This window comes from Zootoca vivipara, chromosome 10 (genome assembly GCF_965207765.1).
Source record: "Zootoca vivipara chromosome 10, rZooViv2.hap1.1, whole genome shotgun sequence".
Classification (NCBI taxonomy): Eukaryota; Metazoa; Chordata; class Lepidosauria; order Squamata; family Lacertidae; genus Zootoca; species Zootoca vivipara.
Genome location: NC_142593.1, coordinates 59,131,209 through 59,151,212, shown reverse-complemented (window position 1 = coordinate 59,151,212; position 20,004 = coordinate 59,131,209). Strand labels below are relative to the sequence as shown.

Here is a 20,004-nt window from a genome sequence, read left to right as displayed (position 1 = left end):
CATCAGAGGTTTCAGCTTTCAGCTTTGAAACATCAGCAATGTTTTTCCAATTTACAAGTCTGCATATCTAGAATCTTGTATTGACTCTCTCACATCAAGCTGTAGCACATCCTCCTCTTCTCAGTAAGGGGAATGACACACATTTTTGCAATGTTGTTCTAGCTCTTTTGTCAGGCTGCTGGTTTTTGGAAGGTTGCGATATGTTCAGAAGGCTCAACTGAGTTGGAATGACTTGTTTTGCTTTCTCCCTCTACTGAACCTGCCCTTATATTTCTGGCTTTTCTGCTCACTGGGTGTTGTCATCTCCCAATCTGCCACCTGTCCTTTTCTAAATAATGTCCCTTCCTTTCATTGGCAAGTTCTTTAATGTCCTTCCCATCTCTTCCTCCGCAGCCCCCTACCATCAGCCCTCCTTTGAAGCTAAATGTAGGAAATTTCTCAGGGTGACGAGTTTTGTTTTCCCATTGCAAAGTTGACTGTAATAGTTTCAGTCCTCAGCTGCACGTTAGAAAATTAGCATTATGATTTTTTTGTTGGAACTGTTTTGCTTAAGATCCTTTACATCTTAAGTGTCCTCCATTTCATATTTGTTTCAATTTTGCTAATTCTTTGAAGACCATGACAATATTATATGTTTCCAGTTGCCTTGAAACTTCAGCAATCCCATAATACAGCTTTGCAGTATTGTCATAGGCACAACAATTTTGCTGATGCCTTGTAGTCTAATTTTGGTTGCTGCTGAAATTGCCTGGTTTGCATGTCTAGTTGTTTAGTCGTGTCCGACTCTTCGTGACCCTATGGACCAGAGCACGCCAGGCACTCCTAACTTCCACTGCCTCCCGCAGTTTGGTCAGACTCATGTTGGTGGCTTCAGGAACACTGTCCAACCATCTCATCTTCTGTTGTCCCTTTCTCCTTGTGCCCTCCATCTTTCCCAACATCATGGTATTTTCCAGGGAGTCTTCTCTTCTCGTGAGGTGGCCAAAGTATTGGAGCCTCAGCTTCAAGATATGTCCTTCCAGTGAGCACTCAGGGCTGATTTCCTTCAGAATGGATAGGTTTGATCTTCTTTGCATGTCCTAAAGGTAAAGGTAAAGGGACCCCTGACCATTAGGTCCAGTCGTGACTGACTCTGGGGTTGCGCGCTCATCTCGCATTATTGGCCAAGGGAGCCGGCGTACAGCTTCCAGGTCATGTGGCCAGCATGACAAAGCCGCTTCTGGCAAACCAGAGCAGCACATGGAAACACCGTTTACCTTCCCGCTGTAGCGGTTCCTATTTATCTACTTGCATTTTGATGTGCTTTTTAACTGCTAGGTTGCATGTCCTAGTAAGCCATAATTCCAAATGAGCTGTGGCTTACCATGCCTGCTGCCCAAATCATGCTCTCCCCCCTCTTCCCTTTTCTGACACAAGAGGAATTTTTTTTTTTTTTTGGCTTAACATTATGTGTGAATTAGCCCTTGCGGTTGGGTTCTGTCCAAAAAAGGTTTGTTCTTGGCATCTTCTCGTGGTTTGTTTCAAGAGAAACTAACCATGCGTGCTAGTTCACATGCAGTTCTTAGCTAATCCTCTGGTTTGGTTCTTTCAAAGGGAGGAGTGGGGTTGGTGCAATTGAACAAACATGCTCTTTGTTCATAGTACACCATAGTTTGTACCTGCAGTTTATGATTGTATGTGAACCAGGCCTGGTGCACAATTTCTGTTTAGAGCTAAACTCCTAGTTGGCAGCCCTGTCACCATGTCACTGAAGGAATAAGCAGTTCTGATCTAGTATTTGTTTTTTAAGTGCTACTTTTTTCCTAATCTCAGAACAAGGGGGGCAGAATTACACAGTTGGGCAGATCCTCCCAGATTATAAATAAAATATGATGTAGATAAGCTAAATGTGAAACTTATTTTTGTATGTCTGTCCTCAAAAACCAAGATGGAGATCCAGAGGTGCTAAAGTTCTTTCCTTTAGGTTGGATTGTCTCTTCAAGCTTATGAGTATCTTTAAAGAACTGTACTGGAGATCCCATGATTGTCTCATTTTGCTGGAAGCCTTTAAAAAAGTCTTGTTGTTGTTTAGTCGTGTCCGACTCTTCGTGAGCCCATGGACCAGAGCACGCCAGGCACTCCTGTCTTGCACTGCCTCCTGCAGTTTGGTCAGACTCATGTTGGTAGCTTCAAGAACACTGTCCAACCATCTTGTCCTCTGTCATCCCCTTCTCCTTGTGCCCTCCATCTTTCCCAACATCAGGGTCTTTTCCAGGGAGTCTTCTCTTCTATGAGGTGGCCAGAGTATTGGAGCCTCAGCTTCTAAAGTCTAAGAAAGTCTTAAAAAGTCTAGACTTTGCTATCAGTTTATTATGTGTGTCCATCTTTACCAAATCTTCCTTTGGAAGGATACTCACCCTAAAATGATGATGGACAGCTTGATTATTTCCTCCCTACATGCAGGTCCTGCCAGAGCTGTGCCTTTATTGAATGGTGCTAGACCTTTGACAACATAGTTCCAACAACAACAGAAGCTACTCAGCTTTAAGGACTTACTCTGTTCAAACAGAAGGAGGAATTAACCTCAGTAGCAGATTAGTTACTCTGCACAGGGCAGCATTGCAAAAAATAAAATAAAAAATCTGGGGTAGAGGAATGAGATGAATTATCTATCCAGGGATTAATTTAGCACGGGACAGAGAATTTGGTCTTGAGACAACGAAGCCACCAAACTGAAAACCATACCTATGGGCAAGCCAAGGGTTGGGGAGAGGGTCCTAACCTGTAGCTCAGGAATTTGTGAATCTCCTTTCCCCAGAGCTTGGGTGAACATCTCTTGCATACAGTTTTTGCTTGAGTGAATTCTGCTGTGGCAGAGTGTCACGCTGAAATCTCTGAGCATGGTATTGGATCGAAAAAGGCCCTCATCATCACTATAGAAGTGCCAAGTTTGGACTTCTCTCATAAGTTTCCATTTGGGCTGCAATATTAAAAATGACAAGAGGCTTGTTGCAACCCACCCTTCCAGTGATGTTTGGAAGGACAGTTTGAAGATGAGTGGTAGGCCAACTTTATATCACCGATCACGGTTATTTTTTGGTGAACTTTTGGGTTCCAACTCCAAGCATAGGAAAGACCCCAAGATTCATGATTGTTTTGAAGGGAATGGAGCAAGCGGCCAGACCAAAACAAACAGTCTTTATATGGATTCGGTCAGGTTCAACATCCCAGCCTGTTGCGCTTGGTGGCTGGGTTATGCTTTGCTTAGAGCAGGTCTCTATTTTATGTTGGAGAAGTGACTCCTAAGTTTTCGGAGCTTCCCTTTGAAATGCAGGTGTGTTATATATTTCATGGAAAGCATAGCTTTTTTGGGGACAGGAGAAATACCCCTGGGTTAAAATGCAGGAAGTGCAGTTGTAGCAATAAAGATTATGTTGCTGATGAGTTCCCCTCCAGGCCCCATGGCAGTAATACCTCTATATTTTGTCTTTAAGGAAAACTGCTGAGAGGCAATAATTTTTTTTGTATGTGTCCCATTTTCATTAATGCCGGGTAATTGATGGAGTTGCAGTGACTTGTAACAGTGATGAGTTCTAAACATAAGAATGCACTCCTTCCTAATAAGTGAGCACTGCTGGGCTTTAAAAGCGTACTAAATCAGTTGCTTTAGTGTGAATTTATTAGTTTTTTTCAGCATTAGCTTTAATAGTAGTTATTTACATAAGCGTACATCCCATTAACCGCCATCAGGGCTGGAAAACATGCTGAACTGTTCATATTTTCATATAATTATTGAACATAATGGTTTCATTTGCATTTCTAAACAGTGATGTTTCTGTCAAGCTTGGAAATAGTGGCTTTACGCAGTCCCTATTTCACATCCACTTATTTGACATCGTTAAATTTTATGCTAATGTGCTTCCCTAGAATATCATCAGTAGGACAGATGTTTGTGCTTTAATATACAAATCAGAGATGCTTTGCCTTCCTCGATCCCTCCCCAAACTGCAAAGGATTTTTTTAAAAACTGCTCTTCGCACTTTTTAGATGTAGTTTGTGTCACTCCAAATAGCTGTGAAAAGTAAAAAAAAAACTCCAGTCCTGACCTCAGCCGCTGCTATGAAATCTTCTGACACCTACTTTCCTTGCAGGAGCGCAAGATGCAACCTTTCTTCCCCATGGAGGAGAGTCTCTACAGAGAGAATTATTTTCTTTGCACGATAATTTTTGGAAGGGTATAGAGCAAGCCGCTATATGCAGAGGTCAGCAGATTTATCAGTGATGAAATGAGGCAAGGTAGCTGTTTGGCAGCATTGAAGCTCTGGATAAGATGATGCCAGAGCCCTGACCCTGTGTGCGTGTGTGTGTGTGTGTGTGTGCGCAAGGAAGAAAGTCAAAGGACTTGCCCCTCGGAGTCAGAAGCCAAGGCAGGGGAACGCCATGATAAATTCCCTGGTGCGTTCCGGTCCTTTTCCGCCCTATGAGACCCAGGGCTCATTTTTAATATGAACTGGTGGTGTAGTGAAATTTGTCTTGTCCTGGTTGTATTTAATTGCTTTAGCTTCTTGAGGGGCAGCTAATATGCATTGGGATTTTGCTGCCTGATGCGAGAGTGGGAAGTCATTTTGCTGGTCCCTGGTCCTTCCCTGAGGTTTGTGGTACTGCTTTGAGAAAAGGAGAAGGCTTCAGGAGGAGGCAGTGGAGGCTGGAGTTCCTCCCTCTTCCCATGCCCCCCCCCTTGCATGAGAGTTCTGAAACCAAACACAGTCATTCTGAGGTTCCCTGATTGTGGGTTCTAGGTTGATGATCCAGCAACACAGTTTGCAATTTCAGGAGGAAGTGGCAGGTTGTCTCTCAGGGGATTGGCTGCTTTGGGGCAGCAGCAACCCTCCCCTTTTCCTCCCCCAGCACTGAACTCTCTTGTGTCCCTTTTTTTGTCTCCGGGGTGGTGGTGGCGGCGCCTTGCTGCCCCTCAGGGAATGCCAAGGCAACCCATTACAGCCATACCTCTAGTTACGTATGCTTCAGGTTGCGTACTTTCAGGTTAAGTATGTGGCAAGACCCGGAAGTGTTTACTTCAGGGTTCCGCCGCGCGTGCATGCGCAGAAGCGTCATGCGCACTTCGTGCATGCGCAGAAGCATCCTGCACACTTCGTGCGTGCGCAGAAGCGCCTCTCTAGATACGTACTTTTTGGGGTGCGAATGGCACCCCGGAACGGATCAGGTACATATCTAGAGGTACCACTGTATTTGGACCACGGGTGACAACCTGGAGGCTGAGAGGGAGGGTGTGTCAGAATGAAAATGAATTGATACTGATTTATTTATATTAGTAACTTTGTATTAATGCAGCATTTTCTATATGTAATTGTGTAGTTTTGTAATATTTTACTTAAGATGCCTGTTCTTGCTTCAGGGCTGTTTGTCAAATAATCATTTGCAAGCCTTGGATGGACCATCCTCCAAATTAAGGTGGGAGAAAGGAAGGTGGGAAGAGATTGAAAGGGCATGGAGATAAGGAGAAAAGAGACAAGGAAGAAGAAAGAAGAAGAGAATAAGAGGCCAAAGAAATAAAGGAAGCAATAGAATGGAGGACTGAAGGGAGTTATAGGATGCCCCCAGATAAGCTTGATATGTCAAGAGGTGGAAAGGCTACTGTTGTTTTTTTATACAGCATATATTTACTGTGTTTGCCCTCCCAACAATCCTGTGTCATTATTTCCTAGTTCCTACACATAGGGTCTGTAGCTGGAGGAGACAGACTTACCTTCGTGTCAGAGGCAGAAGCTAAATCCAAGCCCAGTGCTATTCTCTATCCTCACATGGTGCTATGGCTTAAATCTTCAGCTTCCCTTAGAATATCCATGGCATGTTTGGAAAAGAGACAATGTTATCGTGCCAAGTTACAACAAAGCAGGAAGGGGTGGCTCTAAAGCAGGCATAGATAACCTCCGGCCCTCCAGATGTTTTGGACTACAATTCCCATCATCCCTGACCACTGGTCCTGTTAGCTAGGGCAGTGTTTCTCAACCTTTTTTGGGCCACGGCACACTTGTTCTATGAAAAAAAACCCCGCGGCACACCAACTCTGTGCCGCCCTATATTTAGTTTGGAGGGGAGACGCGTAAAGCATGCCACTGCTGCGCGGTAGCCAGGCGGACCCACCAGGCGCAGAGCCTGCGGAGCGAGCGGGGACACGTCATAAGCAGCCTGGGGGTGGCTCGCCTCAGGCCGCCCGGCCCAAAACCGGGCCTACAAGCCTGGTCCGCCGCCCGCCTGCCTACCCGCCCTCGCTCGCTCGCTCCTCCCGCCTAGCCACCCGCCGGCCTCCTTCTTCGCAAGCGGTACCTGCTGCTCAGGCGGGTGTCGCCGCCTCCGCCGCCGTGCTGCTCGGCCTCCCGTCAGAAAGGCGACATCTCTCTCCCTCTGTCGCACCCGCCGCAACGGTTGGGGAAGGCCGGCGAACGTGCGCACCTCCTCGGGCGGGCTCTCTGCGCCGGGCCTGCTCAGTCGCCGGTCGCCGCGCGCTCTCTCGCTCGGCTGCAGCAGCAGCCTCTCCGTCGTCGTCGTCCTCTTCCTCCCCCCCACCCGCAATCACTCACCGGCAGGCTGGAAGCGAGCGGGGGGGGGTGTGTGGGAGGAGGGAGGGGGAAGGATGACCTCTCGTGAGAACAAATCACAGCCGTCGCGGGGATTTTCAAATTCTTGAGCTCTTGCTGTTGTTTCTTTTAAATTACGGCACGCACAGACCCCAGACGGGCAGACGATAATGGCGATTTGCATTGTCCTTTCCGGCGGGTCAGCGACGTGACAATGCAAATCGCCCTTCTCATCGCGGCGCAGCAGCCAGTGTCTCGCGGCACAGTAGTGTGCCGCGGAACACCGGTTGAGAAACGCTGAGCTAGGGATCATGGGAGTTGTAGGCCAAAACGTCTGGTGGGCCGAAGGTTGCCTATGCCTGCTCTAAAGTGTTCCTCATCCCAGTGCCTCATGTTTGTGAGAATGCTGTGCACCCAAGTTCATACTGCTGCCTTTGGGAATTCATATTTTAAAATACCATATCGGCAGACCTGCTGCGGCTTCCACTGCAAATGGTTTTTCTTTTTTTGGTAGGACCTTCCTCAAAGTAAAGTTGGAGTTCTTCAAATAACTACTTTTGGAATTGCTTGGAGTTGCTGCAATCTTCCATGGCAAAGACATTAATTGCCTTGTACTTTATTTCCAACTTAAAACAATATTTTTTAAAAATAGTGAAAAAGAAGATGATGTGCTGTCATTTGACAATGCCACATAAAACTTTGGGGAACAAAGGGAGTCATTGGGGTGCATAAAGAAAAGCAAAACCTACAGGTTATCTGTTTGTTCCTCAGATCCTGGAGAGTAGACTGTGGATTCGTAGGCATGCCTTCTGGTTTTTATGTATGTTGCAATAAAATGGTGAGGAATGATAAATGTTAACATCCTTTAAATCATTCCTTTAACCTTAAACTGAATATCACTGGTGCCATGCGATAGGCATTGGAACAGAAATGTTCAGGTGGGACTCGGCAGTGCCCGGCAGCACAAGTGTGACAGCTTAAATACCAACGTGATTTAAATGTGAGCAGTCTGAAGGTTGCATTTTGAGGACTAAGAATAAAACAATTTCGGCATATTCAAATGTGAATGTTGACGAGCTAGGAGAATGTAAGGAGAGCTAGCTGTCCAGGGGCCTCCTCTTGCCTGGGCGTACGCAGGTGCAGGAAGAGAAGGCAGCTGGCATGTTGGACGAGGCTTCTACACTATGAATTTAACCTTGCCAAAAGATTTGGATTCAGAAGCCTGATTGTCCAGCCAAGGTGACTGCTGCTGCTTCTATCTGAGGTATCTAACTCAAGCCAAGGAGATCAACTGACTTGCTAAGTCTGTCCTCGTTTTGTATAGCCCAGCCAGCTAGCTTTCCTTGGCTGTGCCAAGATAGTTTCATTCCTGGTGGACGGGTGCTCCCTAGGAAATATCCTATCACATGCTTAATGTTTTAAGGGGACATGGAGAGGTGACTGAAAATTATGTTGCTGGATGTGCTGTGGCCTTGGATATGGAACGGCCTGCATTTTGTAACTGGAAGGGAAATTCTGTTGGGGCTCTGGAAGTTACGGTGAATGCTGTGCGTGGCCAAGTGATAAGGGACTGCTGTCCAATTTGTGTGTTCGGCGGCACCTGTGCAACTTGATTGTGTTTGATTTCAGTAATGGAAAAGGAGGAATATGATCTGGCACACTTCCTGACGAAGAACAGAACTCATGTGTTGGAGTTGCTTTCCTTCGTGGGTGAATATTTTGCCCTTTGGTATCTTATCACAGGAACTGAAAAGGTGGGTAGGAATTAGTGAACACCAAGGTGGTGGTGGTCATTTCTGCAATATGTTCTTTTGAAGTCCTGTAGAGGATTGATTTCGACATATGTTTGCATAGCCGAGGTGTGCTTCATGTATCTAACAAAGTAGACCATTGGCAGGCAAGCTGGTAAGTCTGCGTTGGGCCCTAGAGTGATAACTTGGTAAGTGAAGCATATTTATACAAGTTTGCCTAGGTGGCATGCTTCTTTCATCTAAAAGAACTTGGATTTTCTGGTTGAGGTATTTGTGGTTATTTAGCACTAAATTCCAGGCTTCCTGTCATAAAAGCTGCCTTTGTGAAGCCCTATCAAGACACCATTAATCTTAGCTCAGTGGTGGCACATGCTTTGCATGCAGAAGGTCCCAGGTTCAGCTGTGTCTGGCTAGAAGGGTTTAGTTAGTAGGCAATGGGAATGACTTCTGCGTCAGACCCTTGAGTGGTGCTTCAGGCAAAGGGGTCAATACCAGGATAGACTTACTGATGGTCTGACTTGGTGGTACCAAGTTAGCTTTGTGTTGTGAGTGCTGGAACTATCTCTCAATTAGCTCAACACACTCTTTGAATCCTCAGCAGACCAGTTTCCATGCTATGTGGCATGGTTGTCGCCTGCCTTAGTCATGGCAATGGCCAACTCTACGGTCATAGGTCAAGCAACTTGAGAATATAGCACACCAAGTCTTGACACTGAAAGGAAACTTCTTTCTTTGTTGCAATTTGATTTGGAGATACAAAAATTCACTCCTTTCTCTAGGCCAGGCTATGTGTACGCTGCCCTAAGAATACATAAGTAGATCCTGAAGTGAATGCAATGACCTGTAAATATCAAGCCAATTGGACAAATCAACACAACTGCTGTTTTTTGTTGTTTTGCTGGTCATGGGGAACTGTGAAGGCCACTGAATACTACTACAATTGAAAATGGTCTTAGAAACCTATATGGCTTCTGAGATTTCAGGGAGCTTTGCCCCCACACTTTCAAGCATATATCCACAGATTGTCAGGGCTAGCAACTTGCATTCTTAATATATATTTAAAAAGCTGAATTAATGCCCTAAATCACACCATTTCTTGTACTTCCATAGAATTGTGATGTACATTCCACAGTGACTTAGGCCTATGAATTTTGAGTTCCTTTTTACTAGAAAATGGTTTGAATCTTTCTTCCTGAGATTTTTTTTCCAGAAAAAGGTTTTAATGTAAGTTTCCCAGCTCTAGAATTTTGAGCATTTAAACTCAAATTCTTGCCTCCGTGAAGTATGAAAGTTGACACTTGTTTGGTATATGATTGTGGGAAGAGTCAGTTGTCCTGGTTGTATTGCTTTTCTTAAGACAAGTTGTTTTGAGTGCTCATAAATTTAATGGCCTTGTTCTTTCAGTAATCTCTAAGAATTCTGGAGTGCATGTTAAAATCACGTGAGGAGACTGAATAGGTGTCTATGCTGAACCATCTGCCAAATCCAGCAGCAGCAGCAGCAGCAGGAGCAACCATTCCAACAAGTGCTTAGCTCCTGGTGCAAACCATGTGGAGAGTTATTTTTTATTCAACCCCCCCCCCCCCCCGGTTCTTGAACTTTAATAGAAATGTACTCTACCGCTGTGGCGTCTGATTTTCCGTATGTTCATCATGTAAAGATTCTGGGCGCTGTCAGTTCTGGTCTGCCTGGAATAGCTTTTAAATTAAGTGTCCTCAAACTTCTATTTCCATAATGCAAGAGAACTCCTCTCTATTAAAAGCTAGGTTTGATAAAGGCTGCTGCTGAATTGTGGGAATGAAAATTCAAACTTTACTGTAAATAGCGAGAGAAGAGAGTTAGTTCTCTGAATACTTCACTGTAACTCTGCGTTAAAGCACTGATCATTGCATGAAGCGGAAGAGTGGGGCTCTGTGTCCTGTCTCCTCCGTTGTCCCTTGAGTTTCCTGTCCACAAGGCTCTCCACCAGTTGAGGGCATGCCTATAGCCTACATTTGGCTCTCTCTGTGAGTGGGAACCCTGGGGGCTCAGTTTACCCAGTTGGCTTCTCAGGATGTTTCACTGGGTATATATACCAAGTACATCTACTCTACAGTGACACAAGTGAGGTCACTGGAGAAGGACCAGGGCTCTTTTCACATGCCTATGAAGGAAAACACCGCTCTCTGCTCTTCTCCATAATTCACATGGCTCATGTGGATTTTGTACTTGGTTCTCAGGTGCTGAGTGGCAAGATAGTCTACACATATTAGTTGTGGGGATGGACTTGGGAGGCTTGCCCTCTTCATCATTGTCCCCCGTACGACACTCCCATGCCGGAGGTGTGGATGTGTTTTTACCAATCTGTACATGAAATACAGTGAGTGGAGGTATTTAAAGGAAGGCAAAAAGGCCAGCTGATGGGCCCGAAACAGAGATGGATTGGAAGCCTTTAGGTGAGAGATTGGAAAGGTGTAAAGGAAACAGCCTGCCAATGGCTGGGATGTATTTCCTATTCAAAACAGTTGAGTGCCCCATAAAAGTTAAATACCGCTGAGAAAATTGGTTGTTTATCTAAACAGAATGTATGGTTTAGTAAGAAGAGGTATTTATGGTTTCCAAGATGAAGCTGAGACCTTTTTTTTTTCTTGTGTGTGTATATTATCCCCACCTCAGTGGCCCTGTTTTGGGCAGTCTGTTCCTTTGGACTCTTCAACTCTGCCAGGTTTTGGAATGCTGTATATTGATTACTGGATTTCATTTGTATAGATGTCAAAAACATAGGTATGTACATCAGAATAAAACAGAAGTGTACCATGCCATGTATTGAAGCTGCCTATTTTGGAGGGGGATAACATGCCTCTTGATGCGGTTCTCTTTTGGGTCCAGTTACTGGGATTGCCCCTGAAGTGGATTGCTAGTTCATTTGCAACTTGTCCATGTGTCTCTGGGATAACTTCAGGCAGTCAATAATTATGCCTGATATTAGGTTGAATTTATCCATTGTGCCACCATGAGCATTTACGCAGAGTAGATTGAACCCCACACATTTCTTTCCCGAGGGACTAGTGCTGGCATAGTTGGGGTGTCTTTGCTAGCCATTGAATGCAGCAATACAGAGGAGTTAGTGCTATTGAACTGTGTGTTTGGCAAACTTTACATCTAATCACCACTCTTCTCCCTGAATTTCCAAAGCACTTGCTGTCGTGCGTGAATGGCTTTATTTCATTTGGTGTCATCCCAAAGTTTTAAACAGATGTTCGAAATGCAGCTAATTTGGCAGTAATAGACTTGGATTGCTAGTGCAGTAGCTTTCAATGTATTGTATACCAAGTTTCCTACTGTGCTCCCTTAAATCCTCCAGCACAATAAAAAGTGAGCACTAAAACTGCTGCTCAATTGGAAATTCTTGTTCCTGTTCTCACACGTGATGGAGCTTGAAGGTTTGGGGGCTGCTTTAATTGTGTATTGTAGGCATTTAGGGTTCTTCCCTATGGTCTGAATTAACTTGTAGAAAGTGGAATCAGCTTTGTATTTTTCTTGTGGGGCTCGGAAAAAAGGGAGAAGGCTTCAGCTGAAATAATGGTCATGGAAATGGGAAGATATCACAAAGCTGGGCTTATGGGAAGATTATTTAACTCTTTTGGTTGAGAGTAGTAGATTTCCCATCCCACCAAGTAAAGGAGAATATTGCCTCTCAGTTCATTTTCTACAGTTGGGATATTAGTGTTGGGTAGAAGGCAAAATTAGTGATTGGTAGCCTTTCACCTGCCTAGGCCATTCTGAGGAGTGGAGCCCATCTGCTGCATTCCACAGCAAGATGGAAGAAACCGAAAGGAGACAATGTATGTCAGAGCAGTTCAAACCATTCCCCTGTTTATTCACGCTTTGCCTTGATCATGTGAGTTGGGAACAATGGGGTTGGTCCCCAGCCACAGTTCTCCATTTGGTCTCAGCTTTGAATGCTAGAGCATGAATTGTGTATGTACAAGTTTTCACCCCTTCCTGGACTGGTGTCTTGGGAAGCACACTGCAGCAGCCAGATAGGGATATGGGATTACTCTTGCAGTGAGGAGTTCAGTAAATCTGCTTCTCCTGCAGGGAGTGCCTCACTGGATTTTACCCCAGGGGAACCTGGTCTGCAAAATGGAGTTGTGGCTATTGCAGAAATTGAGTCAAGCAATTACGGGTTTACTTGTACAGTGAAAGGTTTAAAAGTAGGCACAACACCCACCCACCCACCACACATACTCATAACAGAGTTCCCTTTTCCTCCTTAGTAGCACATGATATTAAAAGTGCACAAATAGCTGGAGACCAAGGAGGCTAGCAGCAGCAGCAGCAGCAGCCACCTCTGTATTCAGTTTAGCAAAGGACAGCAGCAGCAACAACAACTATTAAACTCTGAGCATTAAATAAAAGCCATTGGTGCTTCCTGGGTTATTAGAATGTAAGGTCTGACCTGCTGGTTCACACTGAAGGTTCTGTTTTGTTCCACTCTCTTGTCCTAACAGAGGCTAGCCATATGTCTTTGGGGGAAAAGAGACAAGCATCTTCTCTTGCATTGTCCCCAGCACCTGGTGTTTAGAGGCATGTTGATTCTGAACTTGCCATTTAGCTATCATGTCAATCTTCAGTCTTCCAAAACCCTGAGATAAGTTTGGAAAACACAAATCTGGGGATTCTTGTTGGTTCTGGCCCTGCGCTGTTCCACCGTGGTTCTGTTCCTTTCTCGTGTGGTATGTCATGGTTTGGATTGTGTTCAACAATTTTTCTTACATTTTTAAAATTCTTTACATTAGGGTCACAAAGTAGGTCAGCCTTATCAGCCCAATAGCACAGATTGTCGGGGTTGTGGCTTTACCCAAGACACTTTGTGACCTCATGAAACAGGCAGATTTGAAAATGGGAACTTTGCTGGTTTGCAGAGTATAGAATCATAGAATTGTAGAGTTGGAAGGGACCCCAAGGGTCATCTGGTCCAACCCTCTGCAATGCAGGAATCTCAGCTAAAGCTTCCCTGACAGATGGCCATCCAACCTCTGCTTAGAAACCTCCAAGGAAGGAGAGGCCTATGTATGTTTACTCCAGAAGTAACTCATATTGTATCCAGAATGAACCCTTTCTGCTGATACAAGTTCTACTCAGAAGTAAGTCCCTTTGAGTTTAGTGAGTCTTACTTCCAGGTAAATGAGTGTGAAGTTTGAGCTTTAAGCCTCCACACTATACTAGCTCTTTGTGTGACTGTTGGTTGGGTGCTTTTTTCCTTTTTGTGTGACTACAGATCTCACAGAAATGCTTCAGAGGTCATGTGCTTCTCACACTTAGCGTTAATTAAATCAATTTAGGTTTGCAAATGACTGACAATCTTCCAAATCAAAGGTACTGTTAATTCAAGATTTATCCATATGCAATTTAGACTATCCTATCTTGGATTTCTCTTTCAAGTTTCCATCACTACATTGCTTAAATGTATCCATATGGCAGCCTTATCTTACTGAGCACAGTTCTTTAATGATCTCCTAATTAGACAAATATCATTAGAGATGAAGATACTGTATGAACCAGGCTTTATGGCCTGATCGTAAAAAGAATCCAATAAACAGGCATACTTATCCAAATTTATGTTAAAATGGCATCAAAGGGCTTGCTTAAAATCATATTAAGGGGTAACGAAGTTTGGAATGGTTCCGGGTTTTGACATCAAGTAAGGAACAGAGTTAAAGTCCATATGCTTTTCCTCAGCAGAGTGGGACATGAAGGGTAATGAGCAAACTTGTATGTATGGCTTGTCTGGTTTCTGTGGCTTTTAGCTTTTGCTATATTAAGCCCCTATGAATGGCGCATGTTTAGCCAAAACAGGTGATTTATGCAAGGCCTAAGCATCTCCGATAGGTTCATCATGTTTGCAGCTGTTGAGGTGCAGTGGTTACGATGGTGAGCCCTGAACCAGAGAACTCTCATTTCAGACCTTGCCTTGACCAGGAGGTGAATTCAGGTGACCAGGAAGTGAATTATCTGCTCCCTCCCCTGCCACTGCTGCTCTTCCAGAGCTTACTTTGTTGAAATACAAACACTCTGTCTTGGGGGTGGGCTGCATTTTTCTGCCTAAGTGCTGCATGCTAGGAGGGGGGCAACGTGACCAGGGCTGGATGCTAGATGTGGGCTGAACCAGATGCAAAAGTGCGTGACTCTTTCCTTTCTATAGTAGGTTGCCTTACAGACATGCAAAAGTCAGAGAGGTGTGAGCATCTTGTATGTACACCTGAGCTCACACACATTCCATCCAGACGAGCAGAAAGGCATTGCCACTGCTGAGCACTTGAGGAAGGGTTGGAGGAAGGCTGGCAAGTGGTGTGGCCCAGGATGAATCCCTTAGACTATATAGAGAAGCTAGGAGGGCCATATTCTGCCCTAGGTCCTGGGACGTAGCTAGCCCTGCTATAGCACAATATTAGTATTTAATTTATTTTCTTGATTTTAAAACCACACTTCATCAGTTGCAGATTTGAGGGCAGTTTACAAAACACTAAACAGAGCAAGTCATTAAAGCAGTGGAAATTATTCTTGCGTTGCAGGAGGATGGACTAGATCCCTTGCAACTCTTGCAAGTCTGCTATTCTCTGAAAATTGCAACATCTACAACACAACTGTCATTATTCCATAACCATGAAGAAATGCAGGAGCAGTTCAGAATACCGTAACACCCATTCCACTAATAGCATGGGTGAAAGTATCTTAACCTGGAATCGGATGCCCAGTCATGTTGCTGTTATCTGTGCTTCCAGGCAGGGGGAGTTCCACGGTTGGGGCTATGCTCTAGGGAAAGGCTCCTGTATTGCCACAAAATGAGCCACACCTCAACAAGGAGCCCTCACCCGCCCCCCGCTCCAATCTCAGGATACAGATAAGACGCCCAGCACTTGAGCGAATCAGCCCTTAAGATTCTGTAGCCCAAGTTGTAAGCAGCTTATTAATGTAGATACTAACATTGGCCCTGTCTGTGTCACAGTTTGAACACGCATGTTTCAAAATTTAGGCTCCTTATACAGCATCATGCATGTTTTTCCAAGTTTCATCAGCCATGGTTGATTTGCTGCAGGGGGGAAACTCTGCATCTTAAAATCCACTGGTTAACTGCTAGAGATGCATGATACCAGAGTTACTGAAAGTGTTCCGGTCAAAACTTTGCCTGGTTTTAGAAGCAGTTTGAGGTTCTCAACTCCAGTATGGAAGCTGCCTCTGGAGTAAATGTGCCATTTTTCTCTCTCAGCATGTTTCCCTGTTGACAGCAAGCCTGCTAAAACCCCAAGCGGCTTTTTAACATTTTGGGGCCATCTAGCACTGCCAAATCTAGCTGTGTGATGTCACTGTTACTAAGAAGCAGGGCTATTTTTCATACAGAAGCTGTAGTCAAGTGGGGCTGTGAACAGCAGCAAACCTGTATAAAAATGGCAAGCTTTTTTGGGGTGTGTGTGTGTTGATATGGGAAATGTTTCTGCCACCTGCAAACCCTTTTCTTCTGCAAAAAAAGTTGGCTGGAGAACACCCGTCTCAGTCCCGAAATAACTTGTTTATTATATTCATCTTTAAGATAAAATGCTGTAAAAGATACAGTATGTGCTCTGCAGCTCTTCAAATGTTCATTTTTGCAGTTTTGTTCTACATTGAAGCAGTGATACAGGATTAAGTCTTACATGTTTAATTCTCCTTAGCTTTTTGATGTCTGTCAATAAAGCTGACAACCCTAACATTATTGCCTCAAAAGCGATGGAATAAGTGTTAAATGTTTTGAAAGAAGCCTCCTTAGAATATCTCATTGGAACACCTGAGAACATAGAATAATTTATATTCTGCAAATATATTTTATGGCAATAATCCTGAGCTTATCAGAAGGCACCTTCACACATCTTTAATTTCTGTAACCAGTTGTAATAATTTCCCTGGGACCAGTCTGAAAATAGACATTTCATTGGTTAATATCCCAGCTTTGCAGGTCATATTGATTTAGGTTTTGCTATCACTTTTTTGTGATCTGGACAAGCACACATAAACATGAAATTATAGATATTAAATTTTATTTCCATTTTTATATTATGTAACTTTGCTTGGGTTATTAGTCTCTCCTATCAAAGAAACTTGATATGTCACATAACTTTTCAGACTTTGTCCAAAGCAATACAAATATTTTCGAAAAGCAGTTTTTTAAAAAGCAAATTGTAACTTGCTTTGAACTGTTTTGAACTGCTGTTAACTCCCTTTTCTCAGAGTGTTAACTATTTGTCCTTTTAGTTTAAGTTGCAGTTTTAATTACAGCTCGGACAGAGCTAAGCAAATGCCCCCTATATGTGATTTTGAAGGTGCCAGGGAACTCCAGGGACAACCTAGTGGAACAAAGGAGCTGCAGTATTCCTCAGCAACCCTGCCCAAACTCTGGGGAGCTCCCCAGCCCAAATGGCTGCAAACTCGTGCAAAATATCCTTTCATGTACACCCTGTTTACCCTCTTTCCAGCCTCTACTTTTCTATCTATCTATCTATCTATCTATCTATCTATCTATCTATCTATCTATCTATCTATCTATCTGGGACGTGGATGGCGCTGTGGTCTAAATCACTGAGCCTCTTGGGCTTGCCAATCAGAAGGTTGGCGGTTTGAATCCCCACGACAGAGTGAGCTCCCATTGTTCAGTCACAGCTCCTGCCCACCTAGCTGTTCGAAAGCATGTCAAGTGCAAGTAGATAAATAGGTACTGCTATAGCGGGAAGGTAAACGGCGTTTCCATGCGCTGCTCTGGTTCGCCAGAAGCAGCTTAGTCACGCTGGCCACATGACCTGGAAGCTGTCTTTGGACAAACGGCGGCTCCTTCGGCCTATAGAGCGAGATGAGCGCCGCAACCCCACAGTCGTCTGCGACTGGACCTAATGGTCAGGGGTAACTTTACTTTACACACACATATATAGGAGGCCTTTGTCTTAGGGTAAAGCCAGAAACTATAATCTCCAAACGTAAGATGTGAATTAGATGCTGGTACTATTTGGCCTTTTTTTCCAGGTAGGGATCCTATAATATAAATGATGCAATTGGAATTAGCAGTTTGGTTGGAATTAGCAGAAACCTGCCTGCTGGATTCTGTGCTGATTCTTAGGAGGACTTTTGATTTATTGCCCCATCTCTTAAAAACTTCTTGGTGTCCATCCCAAATAACTTAAAGCAGCAGTTTTATTCCTTAGATGAGGGGAGCTATTTGCCTCCATTTCCCTTAAGGCAACCATTCATGTAACTTATGACTTACGGTTCCTCCTCCTTTTTCTTCATGCTGAACAAGTTCTATGCAGGCCACTAATAGCTTTGGTTGCTTTCTCATTTGCTGTCTCATCTGAGTGCCAAAAACACTTCCCTGGAAGAACGAGCCTCTCATTGTGGAAGAAGGATGTAGCAGATAGTCTCACAGATGCTGTGATGCACGTTTCACCTCGGTGGATACTGTCCCTTGGAGACGTTCCACGCTGCATTGTGCCAGGACCCATTCAGGATAGTATATCATCAAGTTCAGTGTTCTGACATTTGGAGGTATCTCCACTGTTGGTGATAGCAGAGAACACAGTTAAGTAGCTAGGAGGACATTGTCAACTGAAACATAACTCACTTTATGTAGATTTTTGTCTATAACCTACTTTCGGCATTGTCTCAACACTATTCCTGTGATCTTATGGTAAGTTATATGGAAGTAAGCAAGGCCTTTTTTGTTTTGTTTTAAACAGCTGAGCAACATTCTAGCTGACATAGTTGTGGAGGAAAAAAAAGAAATCTCTGGATGTTTCTACTACAGGAATTACCAGAGGTGATGGCTCAGGGCACTAAATCTCATGGCACATGAGATTTGTTCCCAGCTCATGGTCTCTGGCTTGGTTTCCCACTACCACTAGTAATCAACGCCTCTAGCCTTTAAAAATAAATTAGAACTTTTCAACAAGAATACAAAATGTTAACCCGATACTGAATCCCCTGTTTTTCATAATGTTAATTTTATTTTCGCTCCTTTGGCTTGAATGATATTTCAGTTAATTTAATCTTATTCCAGATCCCAGTCTGCCTGGGTTGGCTTTCCATAATCTCAGCACACTTGTTAACTTACTTCCTATATCTGTGATGCAGCAACCTCTGGATGCAGAGCATGACATTGGCTTGCTTGTTTAGACATCACACCAAACCAGGGTTAGCAGAAACCTGCACCCAACTCGTGTTCCCCTCTCCACCCTCTTGCTTACCAGGCAATTGCTTCCCAGTTTAATTCAGCTATCACAGCAAACCATATTTCATTTTTTAAAGGTGTATGTTGTAAAACCTAGGCTTAGACTCTGCTTCTCAGCCCTGCTGTTGAAGGACTGACTTCTCTCAAATTCTAGATATTATATACATGTGAATTCCTTATGCCAGTTCCCTTTGTGCACTTGAACAAAAGAGAGTCGAGAGGAGGAATGCACATCCTTCAGGATTTGGGAGCTGCATTCTGTGTTCTTGACTGTGTGGTTGGAGCAATGCGTTTTGGCCTGAGAGGTGGGAAGGAAAGCTCATTCCCATTCCACTTTAGACAAGATGCTGTCGGCAGCAGCTTGTTTCCTTTTAAATCTTTTTCTACTTTCTATCTTACAAAGACATTTTTCCCACTGACATTGCTATTGGAAACCACATTAGGCTCTCATATTTTTGCTGTTCTCCTGTACTTTAGCCCTACACCTCAATAAATATAAAGACAATTCCCTTCTCCTTCTCACAGGCCCAGCAGGTATTCTGAGTTCGTTCTTCTCTTTTTCTTAATCGTGTTTAGGTCCATAAATTCTCCAGATGCCTCTGTTGTATTAACCCGTCTAACATGATTTTATGAATATTGGTACAGATGTTCTCCCTAGCTTTTGTCTTTTGATTTCCTGGATTCCCCCCGCCCTCCCAGCACCAGCTTTAATCTCTCTCTGGAGCAGTAAGATATTTTCTGTAAGTAGGTTTATGTACTGGACGCTGATTCTTCGCATAACCGAAGGGAATCCAGAAAATCTAATCTTGTCGTTTGAAGCAGGATCTTATTCCACTTCAGTTTAAACATCTGTTTGAGTCTATAGGCTGTGATGTTTTAAAGAAATCTTTCATTCAGACAAGGCATAACATCCTGGCTGGTTATTGCCTAGTGGAGATGCGTTAAACTGAATTTAGACAGATTTCTTTCTAAATGGATGGTGAGCTGTCAGTGAGAAAACTTTTATTTGGCATAGAAGAGTGGGGGGGGGGGAGCTCTTTCTGTTGGACCCAGGCAACAGTTTGTTGTAGGTTAGTGCCTGAAAAAATATATTGCAGTGTCTACTTGAAGCAGCCGTGCTAACGTACAAGAAATGAGAGCACGTTAAAGGTTTGTCAGCTAAGACAAAAAAATGGAATGGCAATAACTAGAATTCCTCTTTAATGAATATCCAAAAGATGAAGGGTGAGACTGATTAGGGTCCAGAAATTTGGCCCTTAGAGGTATTTTACTTTTGAATCTCGTGGTCAGTTGCTGCATATTTGCACTGCGCCTCTTATAGGAACATAGGAAGCTGCCTTATATCAAGTCAAACCATTGGGCCCTGTAGCTCAATATTGTCTGCGTTGGCTGGCAGCAGCTCTCCAGGGTTTCATAAAGGAGGGGCCTTTCCCTGCCGTAC

At 44.0% G+C, this 20,004-nt stretch overlaps 1 protein-coding gene and 1 long non-coding RNA gene across 9 annotated transcripts in view; both read left to right on the top strand.

Moving 5' to 3' along the window:
• KIAA1328 (KIAA1328 ortholog) overlaps positions 1–20,004 on the top strand; it is a 200,859-nt gene that overhangs the window by 34,417 nt on the left and 146,438 nt on the right. The window lies entirely within an intron of this gene.
• Positions 1–20,004, top strand: part of LOC132592815 (uncharacterized) — a 45,715-nt gene that overhangs the window by 7,723 nt on the left and 17,988 nt on the right. The window contains exon 2 of the long non-coding RNA XR_009558340.2: positions 16–20,004. This exon is cut by the window's right edge and continues 17,988 nt beyond it. This is a non-coding gene — a long non-coding RNA (uncharacterized LOC132592815). The remainder of the gene's footprint in view (positions 1–15) is intronic.